The sequence below is a fragment of the Delphinus delphis genome, chromosome 19 (genome assembly GCF_949987515.2).
Source record: "Delphinus delphis chromosome 19, mDelDel1.2, whole genome shotgun sequence".
NCBI lineage: Eukaryota > Metazoa > Chordata > Mammalia > Artiodactyla > Delphinidae > Delphinus > Delphinus delphis.
The window spans coordinates 55,784,301-55,811,397 of NC_082701.1; the positions used below are offsets into that span (position 1 = coordinate 55,784,301).

The 27,097-nt window shown below is 46.0% G+C and overlaps 1 long non-coding RNA gene across 1 annotated transcript in view; it reads right to left on the minus strand.

Moving 5' to 3' along the window:
• Nucleotides 1-21,245, minus strand: part of LOC132415292 (uncharacterized) — a 104,134-nt gene extending 82,889 nt beyond the window's left edge. Inside the window, exon 1 of the long non-coding RNA XR_009517117.1 lies at nt 21,132-21,245. This is a non-coding gene — a long non-coding RNA (uncharacterized lncRNA). The remainder of the gene's footprint in view (nt 1-21,131) is intronic.
• Between the last annotated feature and the right edge of the window lie 5,852 nt (nt 21,246-27,097).

The following is a 27,097-nucleotide window of genomic DNA, read 5'->3' on the forward strand; positions in this document are numbered from 1 at the left end:
AAGAGCCAAAGACAGGAATTCAAAACAGCTGACTCTTTCAACTGTCACATCAAACTTAGGACACGTAAGCAAGGGAAGGGTCCGTGTATCGGGAAAAGGAGAATTCCCTTCCCGTGATGTTGGTTTTTTTCTTGTCTTTCCTTGTTTAAATCCACGTCACCACATACAGAAGGAGTAGCCCTGCCTAGGAGCTCCTCACTAGCAGCCTTGAGAAAGGACACAGGAAATAGCCCAGAACCACGGAATGCTAACATTTTCAATCTCGGAAAGGTGTGAGCAGGATGGCCTACTCTGTCTTCCTGTTTCATAAGTAAGAAAACTGAGGCCCAGACATGCTCAATAATGTATCAGAGTCACAGAAATGCTTCAGAGCTGCCTCCTAGTGACCAGGCCAGATTTTGCCCCCACTGAAGTCCACCCATCCCTGGTATACTTGCTAAGCGGCCTGCTGGCCATCATTAGGGAATGTCATTCGCCCGGCTTTGCCCTGCACAACCCAGGGCATGCACCTGCTTGAGCATGTATATGAAGTGGCTTAGGACAGGGGACCCAGTAAATGCTGCTAAATCTGAATGCCCTGACTTCTATAGTCTTCCCCTATAATTACTCCTAGGTCTGGGCGCAGGAATAAAATCACACTGTGATTTCCACTGTGGACAAGCTCGGGGGATGCCAGCCAGGGAGCACGAGCCTATACGTGCAGTGACCAGACATGTGTGTCCACTTGGTGGCCAGCTGCTGGGAGCTTGAAGGCAGCCTTACCCCCATCCTGAACTGCTTCCTGTGAGAGTGGGGGACATGCACAATTTCATCCCACCCCAAACGAGCCCAGGTTGGTAGTGCCACCACCGGTTAAAACTAATCCAAAATTCTTCCCAGTGACAGCTGGGCATAAACTCACACTGTAGAAGGCCGCTTCAATCAGGGTAGAAATTTCTGCTTTGTATGGTTTGTCAAATGGAAGAGTGCTTGCTTCTGGATGAGTCTGTCACTTCTGCAGAAATCCTATACCCTCCATTTCCCCTCATTTGCTTGCATTTCACAAATGGCCACATCATTTTGTCAAATTGTGGAGCCACTTGGAAATTGGGCGTAAAGTTTTGCATAATCATTCATGTCATGCCTGTGACAGTGCGTGATTATATATAATGGTCTCTGAGGAGTCCCCACGCAGGGGAATGCTACCTGGCTGGCCTCGGAGCCAAGTTCCATTACAACCATTTCATAGAGGACACTGAGGGAAAAAACTGCTACAGCTACACCGGGCCCCTGTGTAGACAAGGAGGAAAAGCAGGCAGCACAGCTTGAGTCGGCGAGTTAGTGCCGGGAAAATGAAACAGTAGACTTTGTCTAGAGTTAACCTTGAAAACCACCTCAGTTCAACTGATTTCTGAGCCTAGACACAGAGGCCAAATTTAACTAAAATTTCACTGGGAGGAAAAAAAAACAGCTTTTGCTTCAAGAAAATTTACCTCTATCTCTGAAGATAAAGATGTAACTGTTTCTCAAGAATGGAAAGACGTTTGGGTTTTTGGTGGGGTTTTTTTTGCTTTTAAATTTTAATTTTTTTTAAATTGAAGTACAGTTGATTTACAATATTGTGCTAAGAATGGAAAGATGTTAATAATAGTAGAAATTGGGTGACATAGGTACACAGAGGTTCATTGCTATTCTCTCTACCTATCTATTTGAAATGTTTAATATTAAAACACCTTTTTAAAGTAAAACATGTAAAATTTCAGTTTGGATGTATTATTAAAATGTCTGACCATACTGTTGAATTCCAGATTATGTAGGGGGAACAAATGCACCCCAAGGAAATCCCAAGAGAAGCAAACACCTCTAGAAAGGTGAGGCAGGATGAAAGGGCAGAGGCATCGCTTTTGCGAAGAGCCCAGTGGAGGCTGTTAAGTCCCCAGGGAAGAGGCTGTGTGGTATGTCAGGGTAGATAGGTTTTATATAGTCTCACAGAGTTTCCCAGAACCTGCCTTAGTAACAGAGATGAAAAATGGGTCACATACACCCTGGAGTGGCATAGAAGTTATGGAAATGCCTGCTGGACCAGATGGAGCTGTGCAAGAAAAATAAGGAACACCTCAGCAAATGCTGTGTAACAGATAACAGTAAGAGCGTGATTCCCCAAAAACTCAATGCAACTCCTATTTCCTAAAGTGACAGGCATCGTATTTCCAATACTCAGGCAGTAGGAACTGAAATAAATTGAGCTATAAAAAAATCCAAGTTGCATTCATCACACAATTGAAATATGTAAACTAAGATTCGTACCTGCCACATGAGCCTGCCGGAGAGCCATTTCTTCCCGTCTTGATGCTGCCGGATTCTCAAGCCTCTGTCTAAAAATCACCTCTTCCATGGACCTTTCCCTAAAGATTCTAACCCTGAATTAATCCTTAATTCTCTCCTCTCTTCATTTCTGTAATACTTCTTCTATGCCCTCTGGTTTTAGGGCTTATGTATGAGTTGCCTTACTCACTCGTGTCTCCTGTGTGTTAGACTTACCTCACCATAGACTGTAAATCCTTCCAGAGCTGGGATTACGTTGTACACTTTTAAAGGCTTCCCCCAGCTCAGCTTAAGACCCATCTTTACTGGGCAATCGTCTCTAATGATTACAGAGTTTACCGTCCTTGTGTCTAATATTTTTAAGTATTACAGTTAACATATTGGGATATTCTTGGCACTCACTTTCTGTACCTATTTGATCTTTCATTATGACAGTCTATTTCTATGTTAATGAAATGACACAGCAATAACAATCCCTGTGAGATGGCGTGAAGGAAAGGAGCAGATGCTTTCATTTCTCTAAGGCTATTCCTGGTCTCAGACCCCTTCCTCCTTTCCCACCCTCATTCTAGGGGTGAGAAAAACTCTTTAGTGGCTTTTCCGTGCCTTCCCTGGCAGCTAGGAGTGGCCAGGAGATACCAGCTTGGTCAATGACATGGAAGAAGAAGCCTGCTGGGGACTTCTGGAAGTCCTCTTCCTTTCCCTTCTTCCTGCCCATCTTGTGGATTCTGAATGTGATTCCTGAAGTTGGCGTAAATTTCCTAAACTAACTCCAGGCTTTCTCTAATCCAGCTCTCAATTACTTTTCTAATTTTGTCTCTTACAATTTTCTTCCATTTGAATTAAACTGATTTTCAAAACTTGTTTTTCTCACTCTATAACTTTGGTTATGTTGTCTCCCCTCTATAGAAAGACCCCTCTCCATTTTAATCCAAACTTTTAGACCCAGCCAGATCTCTGTCTCATTGGAAAAGCTGCCCTCAAGCAAATTCTTCTCTTCTATCTTAAATCTCATAGCCCTTTTGACCCTACCACTTAAATAGGCATTTGCAGATTCCCTACAGTATTTCTTATATTATTGCCTTTCTTTGATATTAGTTCGTATTAGTCTTGGTCTCTCCAATTGGATTATTAGTTCATTCAGACTGTATGTTCTCTTCCTTTGTATCTCTCATAGCACCTGATACAATAATAAAATCAATGTTCAGGCACTCAATATGTACTTATGGAGTGAGTGAATGTTGTTATGTTTAGAATATTCTTGCCTTATAATGAGACGCTCAAAGGTATAAACCTATCCATCCTTGGCTGATAGAGAATGGAGATCCAGCAAACTAGCAGAGAAATTCGAGGGTAGTTTGCATGATGAGTTACTAATATGGGCTGTGACTTGTCCAATAGAGTGCTTTACAAGCCAAGATGGGATAGGCTACACTATGGTAACATGCATTTCCAAAATCCCAGGGCCTCATGAAAACAAAGGTTATTGTCTCACTCACTGTACGCCCAATGCAGGTAAAAGGAGAAGCAGCAGAGGGCTTTGCTTATCAGAATCACTTGGGAACTGAGACTTAACAGAGGCTCTGTCTTGCTACGTTCACCCATAATCACCATGGCAGGAGGAAAAGAATGGGGTCTATCTTACACTGGCTCTTAAAACCTCTACCTGTATATGACATTTGCACTCAATTTTTACAACCAGAGAAAATGATATGGCCACACCTAATTTGAAAGAAGGCAGGAAAGTGCCATTCGACCCTATGTCCAGGTAGAGAGGAAAACCAGATTACTTGTGACTACCACAGATGCTAACCTTGACTAAGAAAAGTATATCAATCGGTGTTCTTTAGCTGCAGCCAACAAAAGCTGGCTCTGGTTAACCTGAGCAAAAAATGCATCTATTGGGAGGATATGGGTAGCTCACAATTGAAGGAAATCTACCTAGAAGAGACCAGGACCAGGGTCAGCCCTGAGCATACAGAAGAATGACCAGATTGACAGGCTCTTCAGAGAACGTTCAATAGTATGAGTCAGCCACAATCCTATCATTGTGTCATTTGCTTAACTTTCAGATTCTTAGATGAGAGCATCTCATGGGCTGAGCTTGGACCACGTGCCAACCTTGACCGGGGATGAGTAGGCACCTGCAACAAGAGTCCCACTAAGACTGTGTGCAGTGGAAGGAAGGATAGTGGGACCCTGTTAGAAGAAGGAGGAATAAAGGAAGATAAGAGAAAGTTACTCATGTCCATTTTGCACAGACTATTATACAATAACTTAAAGACTGCTGGTAGTATGGCATGCCTATGCGGCAAGACGTTACACGAGGACCGAATATCCGTATCCCTTGTCCAGAGACCCCTAAGATTGTACCTTTCTCTTGGTTCACTTCTTCCGAAAGGAAGTCTACCTCCCACTTTCCTCCTCAAGTGTAAATGCTATCTTAGGGCATTAGTAACAGTGTAATATGACTGTGGGAATAGTCCACGGCTGCAATCAAAAGGTGAAAGTTTAACTGAGCAAAGTCACACGGCTGATCTTCTGAACAGCTTTCAGCAGATCCACGGCTGAGTCACTCCTGTCTTCCCTGGTAGGAACCGATCTTAAACGAAGATGACTAGGTGTGCAGCCCTTTGAATGACAAGGGAATGATTTAACTGGGGGACAGATCAGCCATCCCTAGAAACTCTCCCCAGATTTCCAAATGACAAAACCAGAAGTAGTAGCTCCAGGGCTGCTAGCTCAAGGCTCCAGCAACAGGAATATTCTGGGATGCTGTAGACAAAACCAAAGGCTCCCCACCTTCTGCCACTAGCCCCAAAACACTTTACTCCATCAAGAGCTTAAATGAAAGAGTAAACAAATCACAGCTACTCTGCATGAAACCAAATTTGGGAACCCTGAATACTGACTGCCCCTCAGCCTCCCTAGTTCTGCCTGTAGTTAGTTTTTGATGCACAACACACCACCCAAAACTAATGACTTATGACAGTAGCCATTTACTTTGCTGGCGATTCTGGGAGTCAGCAATCTGGGCTGGGCTCAGCTAGCCAGTTCTTCTGCAGACTGCAGCTCGGGTCATTCTGGCATCTGCATTCTGCTGCCCATCAGCTAGGCGGCTCTGCTTACAGGGTTTGGCCAGCTGAGATGAGAGAACCACTGGGTCTCTCATCATCCTACAGACATGCCCGGCCTTCTCATGGTTTCTAGGAGCCTCAGGAGGGAAGTCTGAATGCACAAATGCTTTTCAAGCCTTCGCTTGTACCACAATTGATAGCATTCCACTGGCCAAGACAAGCCACACATTCAACGGATTCAAAGAGCAGAGACGCAGTCTCCACTTCTTGATGGGAGGAACTGCGGTGGTGCACTGCAAAGGTATGAACACAGGAATAGATAAAACCTGTGGCCATTTTTCAGTCTTCCACAGAAGGCAACCTCTGTTGGAACTCCATGGACCCATATTTGGAAATCACTGGGCTAAGCTAGCCTGATTTGTCCATCCTCTGTCTGGCTGGATAACTTCAGGTCCACCTAAGTAATATGAAAGGAACCAGCTCTGTCTAAATCTCTTATTTTCTGCAGACTGCTAGGTGAACAGGTTAGCAAAAGGAACTCTGCGGCCCAGCAAAATAGACATTTATCTTGCCTCCTCAGCCTTAGGCCATCTGCCCTAATGCTGCTTGTTCCTTTAAAATGCAGCGTTAGCAGACAGAGACCCCTGTGCCAGCCACAGACCTTGGAAAGACAGGCTGGCTTTCGGGTAGCACATTCTGCTGATGGTGAAGCAGTTCAAAGTGGGATAAATTAAAGCCCTTATTTAACTCCAAGAATTCATTTGCCTTTTGATCCACCTTCCGCTCTGACAAATGCTCCCTTCCTATCACATTCAAACACACACCCCCTTCAGATGCTAGTAAACTCATCTCCTGCCAAGGAGTGGATTTTCCCCGTATTGCTCTATCTGGGCGATAAAAGGGTTTAATGTCCCGAGTTCGCTTTTCAGGAGCTAACTCAGATACACCCGACACAGCAAAGCGCCTAAGCTCTTTCTACAGTTATTAGACTGTTATCCCTAATTCCTCCGGAGATCCAACATGGCAGCAGTGACTCCGAGGGCGCTTTCCTATTAAATCTGCATTTTGCACAGAGAGATAAAGCAGGCCAGTTCAACCCTGTTTACGGGGATGGCGGAAGAGCCCCTGCAGGCTGCTGGGGCTGCCAGCATTTTTCCTCTCTCTCGGAAAGCCTGGGTGGGATGGATCCTCACGGCTCGTGGCCCAGACACATCTGCAAACTTTGCAGACTTTTCTAAAACACTTCCAGGGTGAGAGCTCAGGGTCACCTGGCAGTTCTGCTGTGGGTGTATGATGAGAGCATCAAAAAGCTCAGCCAACCATCGAGGGATAGGCGTTTCTAGACACAGCTGTAATAAAGCCAAAAATCACTCTGGAGGCAGACGTATCTGTGTGGTGTGAGATATAAGCGGGGTCTCCAAACTGTGTGTACATCTCCCAAGGGAGTATAAGATTATGCATTTGTGTATAGAAACAATACAGTAAAATTATTTATTTTTGCCTTAAAAAGAAAAAAAATTAAGGTTTTCTAGTTTCCAACATATAGATTTCCTCTGGCACCATCATGAGCCCACTATGTAAGATGGGACATGTCTCATTTGATACACGGGTCCACAACAGGAAGAGGTGTCCTCTCTCATCTATACTTTAAGCAGACTTTCAGGTATCACAGTTCATATGAGGTCAGTAAAATTAACTTAATGACTACATGATTTATTTCAGCCCAAACCAATGCTTACAAAATAGACCAGTGGCCTAAAGGATTCTTGCAAAGATACTGGGACTGAAGATACTACCGATAATACTGATAATGTAGACTCATAGCAACAGTGGCCAAGCAGCTCTCATTGCTATTTGAGCTCTCTGTCAGCCACACTAGGAGGAAAAAACCCAAAATAGGGCTAATGAGATCTGACAAAAGTTTGAAATATGAATGTACATCCACTGTTGCTGATGACAACCCTCATGCAAAGTACCATGAAGTAAGAGCTAATGATGGTTGGAAACCTTCAGGATTAGAAAGAGTTTACTGCTTACCTCTAATTTATCTCAAGCTCTTGTCATTTCTATTTTGTGCATATCTTACAATATAAATAAAGATGCATATATTGGAATGCATGATAGGACATTTTAACCAATGGGGTGAATCAATCAAAAATAACTTGGACTGAGACCACATAGATGGACCCTGAGGACACTGTACTAAGTGAAGTAAGTCAGACAAAGAAAGACAAATACCATATGATCTCACTTAGATGTGGAATCTAAACACAACACAAAACCAAGTTCATAGGTACAAACAACAGATTGGTGGTTGCCAGAGGTGGGAGGTGGTGGTGAAACGGGTGAAGGGGGTCAAAAGCTACAAAATTCCAGTTATAAAATAAATAAGTCTTGGAGATGTAAAGCACAGCATGATGACTACTGATAATAATACTTTATTGTATATTTGAAAGTTGATAAGAGAGTCAATCTTAAAAGTTCTCATCACAATGGAAGTATTCTGCAACTATGTATGGTGATGGATGTTAACTAGGTTTACTGTGGTGATCATTGTGCAGTACATACAAATATTGAATCATTATGTTGTACACCTGAAACTAATATAATGTTATATGTCAATTATACCTCTTCAATAAAAAAATTAAATTAAACAAAACAGTGGCAATTTTACTACCTTACATACTTCTTTAATATATAAACCTCGTAATTACAAAAAAAACAATAATTTGGAAAGTCTAGCGTAAGAAGAAAGTGAAGATGACAGCCAACATTTGTGTAGTCCAGAGAAAGCTGCCTACGAACTCACTGCTTTTCAAACTCCAAACCCTGCATATTTCCCACTTGCCATGCAATCTCCAACCAAGAAAATGAAATTAAGTGAGAGTGGTTACTGGAATTTTTTCATTTATTAACTACTGTAGGTGTTTGTTTAAATTGAATCCTGTCTTCCCGGATTCCCTAAAGACTGTTCAAAGGCCTTCCAAGAGCAAGTACAAGTTAGAGGCATCTTCTTCTGATGATGGTAACACCACCACCTCCACCACAACCAACTCACTGTGCTTCCTGAGAAAGGGTCCTCTTCTAAGGGCCTGATGTGTGTTAACTCATTGCCTTCTCACGATAACCCTATGAGGCACTGTGGTGGACACACTCTAAAGCTGACCCCAGGATCCCCATCTTCTGTGTTCATACCTTTGTGTCATGACCCCACCCATACCTTTGAGTGAGTGGTGGGTGGGACCTGGGACTTGCGTTTACTCACTAGAAGACAGCAGAGGGGACATGATAACATGTGTGTGATTACAGTGCCTGGCTTGCTGGAGCCTCTCCCCCGCCCCCCGGCTGATTTTGAGAAAGCAAATGGCCTTTGGTCACCAGCCAACAAGAAAATGAGTCCCTTGGTCCTACGACCACAAGGTCACACATTTTGCTAACACCTTCAGTGAGCTTGAGAGTCGATCCTCCCCCAGTCAAGTCTCAGATGAGACCTCAGCCCTGCCAGACCCTTTGACTTCAGTCTTGCTGACGACCTGGCTGAGCTGTGCCTGGATTCCTGACCCAGGGAAACTGCAGACAATAAATATGTGTTGTTTCAAGCCACTGTGTGTGTAGTAGCAAGGCTCTTCAGCAATAAATAACTACTACAGTGGTGTGGATATCTGCATCCTTGCTTTACAGGGGGAAGGTTAAACCAACAGTCCGCGTTCACCCAGCAAGTAAGAGGCAAGATGAAAAACCAGGAAGTCTGGGGTCTGGACGATCAGCCTGATCCACCGCACATTTTATAGCCCACCTGTCTCACTCCCTCTTCTGAGGGTGGGGACCCCTGTCCTGAAGCCACGGGCCCCGCTAGGGCACCAAACCCAATCCCTTGCAGCCCCGGTGCCAAGGCCGTGGCATGGCATTTGTGCCGGCACAAAGGAGAGAGCAGGGGTAATGGGCCATGACGTCCCTTCCACGGCCCTGGCATCTGGAAAGGAGCAAAGCTTGGTCGCACACCAAAGGCTCTGACTGTCTGCACTCTGAATAAACTCTGCCAGTGACTCAAGTTTCCCCACAAATAAAGGAGAAAACTAAGTCTGTGGGTGTCACAGGAAGAGTCTTGGCATGAAAGTCCGCAGACTTAGGCTCTGACTGAGGCTCTGCCGACCCAGAGGCCATGGGAACTTGAGGAAGTCACTTGGGTCCTCTGGGCCTCTGCTCGTTCGTCTCTAAAAGGAGGGGTTTGGACTGGAGGAGGCTTAAAGTCTCCAAACAATTACATAATATTTAAGGTACTGTCTTGGTTTGAATTGATTCAATGCCTTCCTCTTCCCCCCTCTGACACAGAACTGAAAGGGCCGCCTTCTTCATGTCATTTACCTAATTTTAAAACCCAGGTAACACATTTTTAATGGAGAAAAAGCTGAGGAAAAAAAAACAAAAAGGAAAAGAAATATTGTGGGGTCAGAGACACAAGAAAGGATGGACTTAACAGCCAGAAGGAAGAAATTCTCACCCAGAGCTATGGAAACCCTGAGCCTCCAGCCTGGGCGTTTTCCATCTATCGTCTGCTCAGCAGCCAGGGCTCCCGCGTCCACCGTTTCCTGGTAGATTGAGTCCCAGCCTGCATGACAGTCTCATTTTTCACTGAATGCATGCAGTGAATGCTAAACTGTAATCTCTTTTTGCATGCTTCGGCTCCAAATCCATAACCGGAGCAGAGAGCCCGCTGCCTGGAGCAGGGGAGCTCTGTTGGCTGCTCGGCGGGCCCAGCCAGGCAGTCCTGCAATCCCGCGGCTTTTTCCCTGCTTCACACTTTGTCAAAATGCATCATGAGTGACACAAAGAAATGGCCGCTGGAAACTCCCCGTTTTCCAATCCTTTTACTTTCTAATTGTTCTTCTTCTTCGAGGCTTGGCCATCCTCAGAATAGGCCAAGGTCCCCGCCTGGGCTGCTTTCATCCGAGAGCAGGATGCACTGCATCACAGAGGCCCTTCCCACAGCTCTGAGCGGGGCGGTGCTGTCCTCATTGTCTCAGGCTCTGCCTTCCGTGCCCTGGGCTGCCTGAGATGCTCTTTTCCCATTACTCCAAGTGACCAGTCCGTTCCCACACTATGAAAACTTGATCGAACAAGGAAGATGTGGTAACAAAACGTAAGGCAGGCATGCTAGCGAGACCCCTCTGCTGGCTTCCACTGCGCTTAGACTGCCGTGCGGGGACCGGGAGCCCAGCCTGCCTCTCCCTCTTCACCTCCAGCCATACTGGCCATCACATCCTTTCTCAAGAAAAGGGCCTTTGCACACACTGTTCCCTCTGCCCTGAATGCTCTCTCCCTAGATCTCTCCACGGCTACCTCCTGTTTGTTGTTATCTGCAGAACAAGCCCAGCAATGTCATCCCTGAAAAAGCAAACGCTGCCCATGCACAAGGCCAGATTCCCGGCGCTGGCATCAGTGACTCCCCCTGAGCCACTCTGACCACTGGATCCCACTCTGCCCAGATGCAGGCCCGGCTGGACCTACCAGTGAACTGATGGCCCCAGGAGCAGCCTCAGTCCGTATGCCTCGCCCTGGTCCCGCAGCTCCAACATCACTGGTTCCCCAGCGCCTGCGTGGTCACCTGTTTGGCATCACACCTCTGCCAGCTGTGTTCTTTCCCGGCCCACTTCCCCACTCCTCCGCTGGTACTTCCTGGCACAACCTCACACTCGAGTGCGTGCCCGCACAACCTCGTCTCACAGCCTGCTTCTCAACCCTACCTAGGCGCGTCTACACTCCTGATCCTTCTCTGCCTGGTGGCATTTCCTAGTTTCTTCGTGGCTCTTGATCTCTGAATGTTTTTTCTGTATATTAATTGCTTACTCTTTTATATTCACTGGCTTCTATACAGAGAGAGAGAGAGGGATCCGTGAAGGGGGAGAGCTCTGCATCTGTCCACACTGAGCACAGTGAGCGCTCCATAAACGTCTGCTGAGAAGTGAATCAAGTCATTTACACCTCGCTGTGATTCTGAGCTGCTCCTTGTCTCTCAGTGGAGTTTTCCACTTACGGCTCAAGGTACCCTACAAAGCCTTCCTACATATCTGACACCCCCACTAAAGGAATTTCAAGCCACTGGAAAGTTCTTCTCAGTGCCTCACAGATCACATTCCAATCACCAAGGCACCCAGAGTCCACCAGCTCTGCAGGTAAGACCTGAACTTAAAGGGTAGTTAAACAGACAGTGTGATAAAAATTGAATGGGTCCTTGAATTCTTCGGACAGTGTAACTGTTGGAACTCTGGACTCTTGCCTCAAACTTAGCTTGTTTATTTCTGGCAGAGGAAAAAGCATGTTTGTCCCAAGTGGCCATCCTTCGCCCTGCAGGGTTTTCTCTGTGGTTAAGTGGGTCTTGCCTGGCCCATCCATCTAAGTCCCCTGGATCCAGGGCACCAGACATTATCTCTTGTTTGTTCACCACTGTGTCTCCAGTGTTTACTGTAGTTACTACTATAGTAACTACTATTGTGTGTCCACACAGTGGACACACAATAAATACACAATGGTTGAATGAATGAGTGAATAAATGCACAAATTTCACTCTTCCCAGAGGGAGAACCACTAAAACCCATTGAAAGAACACACTAACAGAGTAGGGTTCTCAGGAACCCCCGATGAAGCAACAGTGACAATGACTAGCCCACTAAGAGAAATCACAGTGTCAGACAGAGGACACATGGCATTAAAGGAGAAACATGGGATCTCCCATGACTCCTGCACAGGCAACCATGGGTTAGCCTTAAGCAGATGGGCTAATTTCAAGAAAACTCCAAAACCAGTACTTTGTTTCCAGAGCTGGATTTTCTGCCGAAGAGGTCTAAACCACTCCTCTGATCACGTGGGGCACCTCCGGCTCCTGTCTTACAATGCGAAGTGACGAAGGGGTGGTGAGCCCTGGGAGACGTCTTGGAGGAGGTGCTCGGCCCAGAGGGAGGACGCTGCAGAACTGCCCCAAGAGTTGAATGACATAATGTAGGAGAAGGAGTTTTGTAGAGCATGAATCTCTTTACCCACACTGTGTGTTTTGGTGATGATGATAAAGATGGCTACTAAGTGTCTTCAGTGGATAATCAGCCCCAGACTTTGTCCCATTGGAAAGAAAGAGAAAACTCAGTGTGGTCCTGCTAGACCTTGATCACGGGTCCCGCTTAGAATATCCCTCAGGTAAAATCTGCATAGGTCACACGTGAAAAGATGCTCAACATCCCTACCTAGTCATTAAAGAAACGCAGATGAAAACCACCATGAGATGCCACGTCACACCCATCCAGATGGCTATGATCAAAGAAAACAGCAAGTGTTGGCGAGGGTGTGGAGACACTGGAAGGCTGTGCACTGCTGGTGGGCATATAAAGTGGTGGAGCTGCTGTGGAAAACAGTACGGAGGCTCCTCAAAAAATTAAAAATAGAATTTCATGTGATCCAACAATTCTACTTCTGGATAGATACCCAGAAGAAATGAAAACAAGGACTCAAACAGGCATTTGCACTCCCATGCTCATTGCAGCATTGCTCACAATAAGCAAGATGTGGAAACAACCTAAATGTCCACCAACAAATGAATGCATAAAGAAGGTGTAGTCTGTACACTCAGTGAACTATTACTCAGCCTTAAAAAGGATGGAAATTATGACATGTGCTACAACGTGAACCTTGAAGACGCTATGCTAAGTGAAATAACCAGTCACAAAAGGAAAAATACTATATGACTGCACTTATGAGGTCCCTAGATTTGTCAAATTCCTAGAGACAGAAAGTAGGAGGGGGGTTGCCAGGGGCTGGGGGAGGGGGATGGGGAGTTATTGTTGTTGTTTTTTAATTGGAGTATAGTTGCTTTACAATGTTGTGTTAGTTTCTGCTGTACAGCAAAGTGAATCAGCTATACGTACACATATATCCCCTTTCTTGGATTTCCTTCCCATCTAGGTCACCACAGAGCACTGAGTAGAGTTCCTTGTGCTATACAGTAGGTTCGCCCCCATTAGTTATCTATTTTATACATAGTATCAATAGTGTATAATGTCAATCTCCCAATTCATCCCATCCCCCCCTTTCCCCCTTGGTGTCCATACGCTTGTTCTCTCTGTGTCACTGTTTCTTCTGGGGAGTTACTCTTTACTGGGTATAAAGTCTCGGTCTGGGATGATGAAAAGGTTCTGGAGACGGATGGTGGTGATGGTAGAACAACAGTGTGAACATACTGAACGTCACTGAACTGTACGCTTAAAAATGGTTAAAATGGTAAATTTTATGTTACATATGTTTTACCACAATTAAAAAAACAAAGAACTCTAGAGAGCTGAGGGTTCAGCCCAATCTTCTGGCTTCTGGGGAAGAGAAGAGAGCAGCGCTCCTGAAGGGCCACAAGCCCCCTGACTGGCTCTGCCCAGGGTGGGTGTGACTGCTGGGCCATGCCGACCAGCCTGCCCGGCCCACTCAGACACCAGGTACGAGGATGCTCTCAGCAAGCTGTCAGCTGGTCTGCCTGAATGAGCCCTCCTGACAGATTGTCTGCTGCTGTTCAGACAAAGCTAATTCTGCCAGAAATAATGAGAATGGCCTGGTGTGGAAGTGCTGGATCATGAATCACCAAAGTCAGAGTTCCCTTCAGTCCACAGCCAAAACCACCACCCCCTGGATTAAAAGCAAGGAACCGCTGATGAAAGCAACAGAATGGATAAGGCTCAGAAACAATCTGCTGCATGAAAGAAGTCAGGGTACGGATGTGGTGATCCCATTCAAACGAAGCTCTGGAATGGGTAAAACGAACCCCTGGTGAAAAGGACTGCAACAGTATTCACCAGGAATGAGGGGAGGAGCATGGGAGTGTGGCTAGCTGAGAAGGGCTACCAGGAAACCTTCAGAGATAACGGAAATGTTTTACATCTTGACAAGGGTTTGAGCGGCATGACTGTATTTTTTAAAACTCACAAACTATGCGCTGGATCTATTCATTTCATTGTACGTAAATCTGATCGCTTAAAAAGGACTACACACAGAGACGGGACTCTAGTTAATGCCTGATACGCATTTGGAAGTACTGATGTCTGCAACTTACTTTGACATGAATTTAAAAGTAAGATGAACTAATATATATGGAGAGACAGTGATGAGACAGAAGGAGAAAAACACTGGCAATTTTAGAATCTAGGTGTCACGTGTATGGGTATTTATAATTCTTTCCATTTTTATCTAGAGTTAAAAACCTTTATATAAAATGCTAAGAGGAATAAAATTATGCTTTAGAAAATTATTTTAAACCACTTGATTCTTAGCACATGGTAGGACCAAAGAAAACATCAGAACTGCATGCCCATCTGATAGCACCTAAAATAGTGATTCTTAAACTGTTCCCCCCCAAAATTTTCAGGGACCTCCTCTCCTTCAGGAAAAAATACCTCTTCTTTAATATGGTTTATATTTGGGGATTCTACATAAGATTTTTATTCGAAAAAAGTGCTTCCACTATTTTAAAATGTGGATGCCTCTCAAAAATGTGTCATCAGCATTTGGGACTGGCCAGGACATGGCTGGGCAAGGCTGCCCCTCACGCTGATGTACTTGGGCATCCTTGGTCTTCAGACACTAAAAGTCAGTGGCACCCCTGCCCCATCACTGTAGCAATTTTTAATGCCCCCATTCATCTTTTCCCCTGCTCCCACTGACTTGCTCCTACCCCTTTAGAGTTAGCACTACATCTAAGAAACCCAGGTCAACAGGTCTGCCCTTAAGTGGAGAAAGTTGTCCTACGACAGCATCTTGCCTGCAATTCTTCTCGAGTGTTAACAATGCTAAAGGAACCCTGAGAGGCTGGTTTCTACCATCCAAGTACAGTTCTCTTTAAGAGAAACCATCATTCTTCCATCTTTCCACGCTGAGACCTTCTGGTCTCCTGGTAAACAAATGGCTTTCAGATACTTTCACATCTTGACTCCAGGAGAAGAATGACTGCCTCTATCACGCCAACATTTGTACATCTGGTCTACCCACAATTCTACTAGCAGTTGACAATGAATAAACTGGCATTCTGGTACCCAAGAATAAAATTGAAAAAAGACCACCATGCTTAACATCCATGGTAAAAAGCAAGCAGGGGGGCAAATGTTAGGGCACATCATCGGTTTATACTTCTGTCTCACCCTCTATGGGGGCAGTGGCCTCAGAAGAGGACAGTGGTCAAGTGACACCCCTTTTTCCCCAGACAAACCGCTTTCCTGTTGGTTTCGTGTAAGAACGTGTAAAATGGAAAATGAGTGGAAAGCAAGCTGGAACAGATGTCTAATATCATTAAAGCTGGCTCCGAAAGAATCCAGATCTCAGTTTGGTATATTAATGCTCTATTTATCTTTAAGCACAGATGGATATTTTTATTAGTATTACTCTGTTTATCTGGTTTCGAGAAAGGTTAGTCCAGGGGGCAGATGCCTGTGTTATGAGAGCACATTCCTGCCGAGAGTCAGAAGAGAGGGGTAGCCTCTTCAGGGGAACTTTAATTAGAAAAGCCAAAGTTATAAACGTTGGCAGCTCTCGCCTGACCTAATGAGGCCAGTTGCAACAATAAACAGAAAGACAAACAGGACACTGGCAAGCCTGTGTCTTCCCACCTCTCCTCACCAACCCAAGAGAAAAACAACATACCACCACCTCATTCCCAGATGTAAAACAGACCATGACAGAGTCCAAGTTCTCAGAAAACAGATGCTTCATAAGCAGCTGGTTATCACTGAGGATAACCAAGAACAATAGGCCTGTTACTGACGCCCTAGTTATGAATGCACGGACCTTCCAGAAGCTTCTGGATGAAGCAATTTCTATTATGGATTTTATGGCTTTTCTTATACGACAGCCTGGGACCCTGGGGGAGGAATGCCCAGTGCCCTGCCACAATTATTTCCTCTCAGTTTGTTTTTCACTGGAGTTGATTTCTCACTAGTCTCTCTTTTTAGGGGACTTACATGGGATTATGGATCCACTTGCCCAGGAAATTTCTCACTGGGTTGGATCAGGGGAGTTTATTTACCTGATGGCTCTCCCAGGCATCAGGACAATACATTTGTTTTCCTCACCCATAGCATAATTTTTTACACCTTTTTGTTGACTCCTTTTTGCTACTGTCCTCTCTGTACATCTACTTAGCAGGTCTGTAAGGAAAAGAGCAAAGCTTTTAGAACCCAAAGGTCTGGGTTTGAGGGTCACCTCTGCCTTGTACCCTGTGAGCAAGGACACTCCGCTTACCAATCTGTGTCATAATTTTCCTACCTCGAAAATGGGAATCATTGTCTTTATCCCACCCAACTTACAAAAGCTGAAGGTGTGATTCATCAAGTTCCATCCAAAAAAAACCTCCGCCTCTTGGACAGCATGCTGTTCTCTCTTCCTAAATGCTCGTGTACGGGTCTCCTTGGACTTCTCTCCTCCCTCACCTCAATACCCGCCTGCTCTATCTCCCAACCCCATCATCTTCTTGGTTGAAAAGAGAGAAGACGCTTCAATCTCTGTACCCATACCTGATGCTGCAGAAGACTCCCCACTGGTCTGCCCACCCCAGTCTCTCCTATCATCTAACACGCACTGACCCAGGTGGACCTGCTTGGCCCAGAGTCACACCCTGCTGCTCCTCGATGGCTTCTGATGGCTCCATCTGGTGTATTATCTCAGTTGGGTATATTTTGCCACATACAAAATAAGACACAGAGGACTCAGCCGCTGGCCACGGGTCTCCTGTACATAGTCTCACTCCCCCTTCCCACCATAACTTCCCCAAACATTCCCTCCAGCAGTGTAGGTGTTGGCCCATCTGAAGCCTTGCCATCCCGTTGTGCTGCTGGGAATATCCACCCTGCGCTCCTTCTTCCTGGAATTCCTTTCTAGTCACCTCCTCCAGGTGTTTGTGTCTCAAGGCAAACCTCCATGAAGCTATTCCTGCTTTGTCCTCTCTGCTCCGTTATCTGTGCCTCTCTCATCCCACTTAGCTTTCCCTCCCCTACCACTTGCTTATTTACTGCATGTCTATTCACGTAATAAAGTCCTCAAGGGCGAGTCCTGTGTCTGAATTGCTTCCCAGCCCCACTGCGCCCCTTTGAATCAAGATGTGCTACCAGGAGCCTGAGCCAGTGCCCGCTTTTGGGAGCCAGGCAGGTCTGGGCACGTCCAGCCTCCCAGTGCCAAGGTGCACAAAGACGCGAGGAGCCCTCTGGGAAGGAGCCCATCCTGAGAGAGAAGGCTAGCAGAGCAGCACTGCCCCTCACAAAGCCTTAGTCATGACGCAGGGGCTTGGGTGTCGAGAAGAGCATAATGTTGGCCTTTCAGCTCTGCCTCCCCGCCCCAGAGTTCTTTACTAAAAAAATCTAGAAGGTGCTGGAACACAAACAGCACAATTTTAAAATCCCTGGGAAAACACTGGTTGTGGAGAGGAAGCATTCTCCAGACTCTGAAAGGCTCCAGAAGAAAGACAAGGGGCTGATGCTCTGGTGCCTTAAGGATACAGCTCATCAAACTCCCACGGGAGCAGCAGAGAATAAAGGAAAAAAAAAAACAATGCAGATGTTACACGAGACCTAACCGTTTATTAGTGAACACATGTGAGATACCTCTAGAGACCCCCACCCCCACCCCGCCCCGGGAAGTAATTTGTGGGGAGCAGGGAACTGCAGAGGCTGGAGATCCTGCAAAAGCAGGTGGGGATGGGAGCACAGATAACATTGCAGGAATGAGGAGATAAGAGAACCAGCCGTGTATACAAAAGAATTTTTCAAAGTACATACAGCTCCCAGGTTTGGGTCTCTGTGATTAATTCGTTCGGCGGGTTTCTCTTGGTTATGTAAACACAGTCTCACAATTTTGACTCTTGCCACTCTAGGATTAACCTGTCTCCTGGACCTCCATGCCTTCTTACGTTAAATTTTCTATTTTTTAAAAAATCCCTCCCCCCAATCCCCATGTATTACATCTATTTGCATCATCCCTCTAAGGTTGCTACAAATAAATCTATTGAGCCATGGGTACCTGCGTCACAACTCATAAGAACCTTTTGTTTGTCACTGCACATATTGCAAACACCAGATATGAGCAAAGGAAAAACCTGTGATGCATGTCCCTGGCGTTTGGGAACTGGTGGAAATGGTGGTGGGGGGAGGGAGGGGAACTGGGATAAGACAGACTATCCTGCTTAACGGCTCCTCATTTCTCATGCCTGATGATTATTCATTACACTTGTGCATTGATACAATTTGCTAGTTTTCTGAGTAGGCGAATTGCGCTTAGTCATCTTGGCATTTTTAAATGTAAATGAAAAATCACCCAGTGCTCCCAGCCAGAAGCGAGAAAGATAAATAACACGGGGAAGCTGGTGGTTGCCCGTCTGTCATAAAATTTCATTAGTTCTCACAGCCTGTACGACATAAGCAATGAATGATGCTAACTATACTTCCTCGACTCGTCCGCTCCCATGTCACCGGTGCTGCATCGGCCAGAGGAAGGGCCACCTGCCGGGGTGTCGGGATGGAGGGCACGCAAGCCTTAGCTGGCCTCAGAACGGCCAGGACAACCACCCTCGGGGGTGGACTCGGAGACCGCGGTCCACGTGGGACGGCTCTCTCCTGGGACTCACTCATCAAGCAAATATTCCCTGATACCTCCACGTGCCAGGCACAGCACTGAGCACTGGAGGGGTAAGACTCCATCCAACCAACACTGGGGAGAGCAACAAGAGCCAGGAGGAAAACGCACCAGGGAAGGGGGAGAGGATCGGCTGGGCAAAGGGCAGCTGCAAGCTGCCTCACTGACCACGGGGCCTCGTGGGCTCCACGTCCTGGAAATCAGGGACAGCCTGGGGGTGCTGAGTCTCTTGGGGTAACTGGCATAAATTAAGATAAAGACGCCCTGTTTCCTCTTCCCTTCCCTTCGCGTCCTGAACAATTCAGCCTTAAAGCTGTGCAGTGGGTCAGAACAAGGGCCAGCACCTGTGCAGGAACAGGAGGGAAACACAGCGGCCGAGGTGCAAGAGTCTGAGCAGGTGAGGAGGCCATCCCATGAGGGGAGACTCGGCCGTGGAGGGTGAGGGGGAATCGGTCACATACAGGAGCACTGATCAAATCAGTAAATCAGTTAAGGAAATGGGGGCCTGGCTTCACTATCGGAGAAATGAAGGGGGAAGGCTAAAATAAACCCTGTGCTGTTGGGTTGGAACTGGAGGGATCAGAGTGAACAGGTAGTTTTCAAGGACAGAGCCAGACACAGAAATAAATACAGATGTATATACACATTCCCTTGCTGTGCCATTGAGAGCTTGGGAGCAGGCGCAACCAACAGGGATAAATACACTCTTCTTTGCATGGGGTGGCTGGGGCGGCTGGTAACAAAAGCTTAGAGATGCCTGTGGCATCATTATCACCATAAAGGGAAAGGCTGCCTGGGAATGAAGTAGACAGAGGAAGAGGAAAGTAAAGAGACAGAATCCCAATGACATCATGTGAACTCCTGGATCCAGCCATGCCTGAAGATTATTCTATAAGTGAACAGATTTCTTCTTTCCTTTCTTTGTTTAAGCTTTTACTTGAATTGTTGTTGCTTACAAGGAAAGAGTTCTGATTATCAATTTGCTCAACAAATTCCTGATGATTGGTCTTAGTTAAATCACAACTTCAAATATTCCAAGCATCCTAGTTCTTTAGAGGCATTTGTGTATAACGCAGTCATTCGTTTAGCAAATACTGATTCGGTGTCTACCGCGTGCCAAGCACCATTCTAGGTTCCTGGGATACATCAGTGAAAGAAAGCTGCCCAAAATCCCTGACACGTGGAACTGATGTGCTAGCAGAGCGAGACAGACAATAAACAACTCACAATTACCAAATAAAGAGAAGAGTGTAAATGCTGCGGCGGGAAATGGAAAAGAAAATGCAGAGCACAGGAAGGGGGTGACAGGCGTCCCAGTGTAGGAAAACCTGCCGTTTTAAATAGGGTGGGCAGGGTAGGACACAGTGGTACGGGGACATCTCAGCAAAGCCTGGAAAAGCAGGGAGTGAGACGATGACGAGGGAGAAGAGGGAACCGCCAGGGCAGGGGCCCTGAGGCAGAAGCAGGCCTGGGGTGTTCCAGGAACAGAGAGGAGTCCCTGTGGTGGGGAGAGAGCTGGGAGCCGGGGGGGTCATACAGGGAAAGGTTGGGGCAGACCAGGGAAGCCCTTAAGGGCATTTTAAGCCGTCAGCTTTGAGTGAAAGCAATCAGCATCACATCATTTTCCGCAGAAGACTGCATGGTGTTGGGTGTTAAAAGGATCGCTCTGGCGGTTCTGTCAAGAATGGACCTGGGGGCGGGGAGGGGGGAGCAGAGAGGACAGGTGGGAGCACCAGGTGAGAGATGCTCGGGGCTCAGCCAGAGCCCTTCTAGGGGGGAGTCGGAAAGAAGTCGAGGATTTTGCGCCTGAGCAACTCCTCCCGAGAGAATGAGGAAAGGTGCACGAGGTCTTCCTACTGTTACGAAAATGACTTTCATCTCACAGATGCCCTCCAAGGGTCTCAGGGTCCCCCGGGGGGACCAGTGCACACGCTGAGAGGCACTGGTGTGGAGAAAGGTTCCCGTTTGTGAACTCGACGGAAAACGCCCCGGAAGGAGAGGCCTGGGGGGGGAGGGGCAGGTCGGTCCCAGAGACGCTGAGCAGCAGTTTCGTCACCATGAACAATTCCCGGCGATAAACAGAATATGGGTAATAAAACAAAGTCTAACCTTTCTTCTCCTCTGTGCTGAGTCCAGTCTCTCTCGTTCACAGAAGGCCGCGGACACGGGGCTCCCACCCGGCCCTTCAACCCGGAGTTCCCCGTGGGAAACGACTGCACCCGCACCTCAGCTCGGAGCCGTGCGCAGAAGCGCCGCGCACGGCACTCAGCCCAAGATGGCGGCGGCGGGCCGTGTGCAGAGACGCTGCGCCCGACGCTGAGCTCTCAGGCCGCCCCCTCAGAACCCCGCCCCTCCCCACGAGGCCCTATAAAGCAGCCCTGCACCTGTGTGTCGGGGAAGCACATTTCCTAGAGCAATCACGCACCTGTCCGTACTTTGATCTGAGAACAACGCTTTCCTTTGCTTCTGAACCGAACTCGGTCTCGTTCGGTTGGCTCCAAGGACACCGGGCAGGAGGACCCTCATTGGGGTCCCACTCGAAAGGGTCGGTAATCGTTATATATACGAGTTTGCAGTTCCTAAGGTAAATTAGGATTTCATTCAACTTTTACAGAGTTAGCCGATATTTAACAGTTTGTTGGAGGATCCATTTCTAAGGACAATACCGTAAAGATCAAGACAAAAGATCTCAAAGCCTTAGCCTATAATTCTCAGTCCCGATGCCTCTGCTGCACCGTTCTCAATGGCGTGTGGTCTGGTCAGCCTTGGGGGACCCTGAGACCCTTGGAGGGCATCTGTGAGATGAAAATTATCTTCGTAATAACAGGAACACATTATTCACCTTTTATCATTCTCATTCTCTCCTGAGTGTGCACGCAGTAGAGTCCTCCAGAGACGATGTGACATGTGATGTCACAATAAATTGAGTGTCATACAGAGTGAAGTAAGTCAGAAAGAGAAAACAAATATCATATAGTAACACATATATGTGGAATCTGAAAAAATTGGTATAGACCATCTTGTTTGCAAAGCAGAAATAGAGACACAGATATAGAGAACAAACATGGATACCAAGGAGGAAGGGGGGTGAGATTGAAGTATATACACTATTGATACTATGTATAAAATAGATAACTAACGAGAACCTACTGTGTAGCACAGGGAACTCTACTCAATGCTCTGTGGTGACCTAATTGGGAAGGAAATCCAAAAAAGAGGGGATATATGTACACGTATAGCTGATTCACTTTGTTGTACAGTAGAAACTAACACAACATTGTAGAGCAACTATACTCCAATAAATAAATAAATGAACTGAGTGTAGGAACAGATAGGAGAATACTGTTGCTTCTGTTAAGCTGCGATATTGTAATATGATAAGAAATATATATTTAGTCTTTGTCCCCGGCTCCTGGCACAAGACTTTTTTTTTAAATCCTCAAGGGTTTCCTGAGTGATAGGGGTGAGAGGAGCATCTTTTGTTTTACAGTATGAGCTCCTTCCAACTGTACCTGGGTTTATGCTAATGAGGTGACTCTTAGTGGTCCCCAACCAGCCTCAGGGTGGGAGCTGGTTGCCAGAGGGACCAACCACGTGATTAAAGGGTTGAGACTCTCAGCCTCAACTCCCCAACCTCCAGGCAAGGGAGAGGGGCTGGAAATTGAGTTACTCACCAGTGGCCAATGATTTACTCAATCATGAGTGTTTTGTTGGTTTTTTTTAACATCTTTATTGGAGTATAATTGCTTTACAATGGTGTGTTAGTTCCTGCTTTATAACAAAGTGAATCAGTTATACATATACATATATCCCCATATCCCCTCCCTCTTGTGTCTCCCTCCCACCCTCCCTATCCCACCCCTCCAGGCGGTCACAAAGCACCGAGCTGATCTCCCTGTGCTATGCAGCTGCTTCCCACTAGCTATCTATTTTACGTTTGGTAGAGTATATATGTCCATGCTACTCTTCTTAATGAAACCTCTTTTCCAGCTTTGGATGTGGGAGGGCAGTGTGCCCAGAGGGGGCGTGGAAGCTCTGCACACCCTCCTCCCCACTTGTCCCTGTTTGGCTGGTCATTTGTACCCTTTATAATAAACCAATAAACACAAGTTTCCCTGACTTCTGTGAACCGTTCTAGAAAATTATCGAATACAAGGAGGGGGTTGTTGGAACCCTCATTTATAGCCAGATGGTTAGAAGTACAGGTAGCAACCTGGGACTTAATTGGTGTCAAAAGTGGGGGCAGTCTTGTGGGACTGAGCCCTTAACTTGTGGGATCTGATGCTAATTCCACATTAAGTAGAGTCAAAATTGCAGTGAATTATAGGACACCCGGCTGGTGTCAGAAAAATTGCCTGATGTGTGGAAAACCCACACATCTGGTATCAGAAGCTTTGTGAGTGCATGAACAAAGGAGAAACACAGGGGTGTGTTTTTTTCCCCAAGAAGCCCATAATATGTTATGTGTGTGTATTTCCCAGTTCTGTCCTCTGAGAGAATCTGGAAACACAAGCACCCCAAAAGCAAAGCACATAGACCGTCCAGATCTTGATTTCTAAAAACTATTACGTGTTCACTGCAGAAACCAGGGATCCTTAGAGAAATGGTCAGGGCAGGGGGCCTACAAGGTGGGCCTGAAAAATCTTGCTGTGTCAGAGGAAAAGAAGGGTTCAAGCTGATAGGCTTGTGTGGGAAGGTCACAGGAGCTGCTTGAAAAAGCCCCCATTGGCCACATTTAGGATGATTGGAGCCTGAAAACAATATACTTGAATAAGGAAAAATCCACGATTCTACACTGATAATAATAGAGAAGAAAAGAAAAATTACTTTTGGCTTTCATGATACAAATATGATGAAAAACTTTAAAAAAATGAATTTTCCAAAATCAGGGTAGTGGTTGTCTACAGGGAAAGGGGGAAGGGAGCTGACTAGTGCGTAACACAATTTGCTCTATTTACGTGTTTAATGGATGTTTCTGTATGTTATTTTCTTTAAAAAGCAAGCAAAAAAAAAAAAAAAGACATCTGCCACAAAATATGTGATCCATCGAATAAAGGCTAGAAAGATGAAAGATCAAAATCAGTTACCTATGGAACCATAGATGATTTTTAAATTCTCTTCCTTTTGCTTTCCTTCTTTCCTAATTTTCTGGGGTAAATATGCATTACTCTAGTAACATGAAGAAAACAAAGCCAGAAGGTTGCCCTCTGCACATACAACGCAGACGGCTAGCACAACCTGCACGCAACAGCACGAAGTGAGATGTATCACTCTTTCATGATTTCATTATAGGCGCCTCTGTTTTTCTTCTTACGTATATCTTTCCATTTCTCCTTCTTTTATTCTCCAACAGATGTTGTAGAAACAGAAATTTAGTTATAGATGCCTAGATGGAGCACAACTCTTTGATTAATGCACTTGGAATACTTCATTCGGATCAGAGTTTCATTTCTGACACAATGGAAGAAAAGAGAATATGAAAATGTATGTGGTTGGACTGCGAAATAACAAGACTTGAATTTTTTTTTTTTTCAGTACCAAAATGTATCTGGAACTCCTCTTGAGTTCTGCGGAGTTCAAGTCACATTTCTTCAGGAGCTTCGGTAACATAAATCTTTCAGCTTTGAGGGTGTATTTCATTTTTGGAAACAACCAAAAATCACCCAGAGCCAAGTCTGATGAATAAGGTGGTTGATCGAGCAGGAAACTTTTTTTTTGTTGTTGTTAAAAATGAGGTGCAATTGTAGAGTGATGAGATATAAAACATAAACTAGCTCAGAAGACATTCCAAAGTGGAATTCTTTAAGCGTTTTGAGGCAGTTTTGTGAGGAAAAAAATGTAGAGCCCCCTCAAGAGAGTATTGTGAAAGAAGAGTCATTTATCATCATCCCCTATCCATTTCTCTCACCAAATGAGGACATAACAGTCTCAGCCCCCATATATCCTGGGACCATCACTAATCTCCCCGAAGGGGACCCCCTCACCTGGCACACCCATGTGCCCTCCCCCATTCTAGAAAGTGGTTTGAAATGCTGTCCTCGCCTCACGGAATTGAGTACAATCGTCCATAATGGTCAACTCTTCCACACTTCCTTAAAATTAAAATGCTGGGGTTGGGCATCCTGATCTCTCTGGACAGTCACTAGCCAATTATTCCAACATCTTCCATTCTCTGAATCCCTGTCTCGGCAACTAAGGAGTAATTACCTCTTGTTCACTAAAACCAACCCGAAGGACCTGTAGCAGTCTCTGGGTTGGGTTCTTCCCTTCCTAGGATGACTGTTTGCTCCTGGGGTCATTTTCTACCTGGAGTCTTCTCTCTGTGCAGCTGGAAGCTGAGGGCCAGTGCAATTCATGTCAGAAGGTGCCTCTTTCAAGCTTTAGACTCTGAGCTGTTTCTTCTGTATCACAAGCCCAGGCCACCCCCATCTCAGTGTAACCTTTCCAACAGGACACTCTGAGGCTGCAGGGGGACCAATAGCCCTGGTCCCACAATCTTCTGGGCACCCTCTTTTTAAAATTTTTATTGGAGTATAGTTGATTTACAATGTTGTGTTAGTTTCAGGTATACAGCAAAGTCAATCGGTTATACATATACATATATCCCCTCTTTTTTAGATTCTTTTCCCATATAAACCATTACAGCGTATTGAGTAGAGTTCCCTGGGCTATGCAGTAGGACCTTATTACTTATCCATTCTATATACAGTAGTGTGTATATGTCACTCCCAATCTCCCAATTTATCCCTCCCCCACCTCACCCCCTGGTAACCATAAGTTTGTTTTCTACATCTGTGACCTTACTCGTGTTTTGTAGATAAGTTCATTTATACCCTTTTTCTAGATTCCACCTATAAGTGATATCCCATGATAGTTGTCTTTCTGTGTCTGACTCTCTTGATGAGAAAGTAAACCAGCGCCTGGGAGTGTGGCTGATCTGAACAGGGTGAGATCAAGCCAGGTCCCGACTCTCCACCTCCCCCGACACAGAGCAGAATATCATGACAACGGCAGGTTGACGCAAAATAGATAAACCCCTAAAAGTTCCTAATGCCTAAAAATGCCATCGAGGGCTTCCCTGGTGGTGCAGTGGTTGAGAGTCCACCTGCCAATGCAGGGGACGCGGGTTCGTGCCCCGGTCCGGGAAGATCCCATGTGCTGCGGAGCAGCTGGGCCCGTGAGCCATGGCCGCTGAGCCTGCGCGTCCGGAGACTGTGCTCTGAAACGGGAGAGGCCACAGCAGTGAGAGGCCCACATACCGCCAAAAAAAAAAAAAAAATGCCATCAAGCTTTTAAATAATTACATTTCAAAACATGAAAGGAGTGGGTGAGGAGTTAGGGCTGTGAAGGCCACGTTAGGGGGACATTTCCACAACCAGAGTCAGCGTGCCCCGTTGGTGGAACTTGGTTCTGGCTTCAGCAAACAGTATCCATTTCAAAGCCTCCCTTATTTGTCAAACTAAGTTTATAAACACAGCTATTTGCTCATAAATGTGACCTTTAAATCACATTGCTCTAAACACAGACTCACTCTTTGAGCAAGCTGAGGGTGGGTGGACGGCAGGGGATGCCTAGAGAAAAGCCTTGAAGGAGCCCTACACAGCCTCTCCCCAGCGCTCAGACCTTAAACAAACCTCCTACGGCCCATCTCCGCCCACAACTTCACCAGTCCTTTCAGTGAGTCCATAGATTCTAATCTCTTGACTATTCACTACATGCAAGGCGCTAGGTGGACATAGTAAAGGTACACAACTTGAGAGAACAGTCATTGTCTTTAAGGACGGCATGCGCAGCCATAAGACACCCACACAAATGGTATGAACTGTGGCAGCATTGAGAACACCTCTGAAAGGTGTCTGGATAAAGTCACGCTCTGAAGGGGAAGAGATCCATCTCTCCAGTGATGAGATGGACCGGAAGGCTTTGAAGAAAGTGACTTCTGAGTGGGTCCTGGAAGAATGCTTATTATTTTGGGAAGCAGAAGAAAATGTGAAGATCATTTTAAGACGAGCAAGCAACGTGAGTGCAGCTAAGGAGGAAGGGGGGTGAATTAATATTTATTAAGCACATCATGT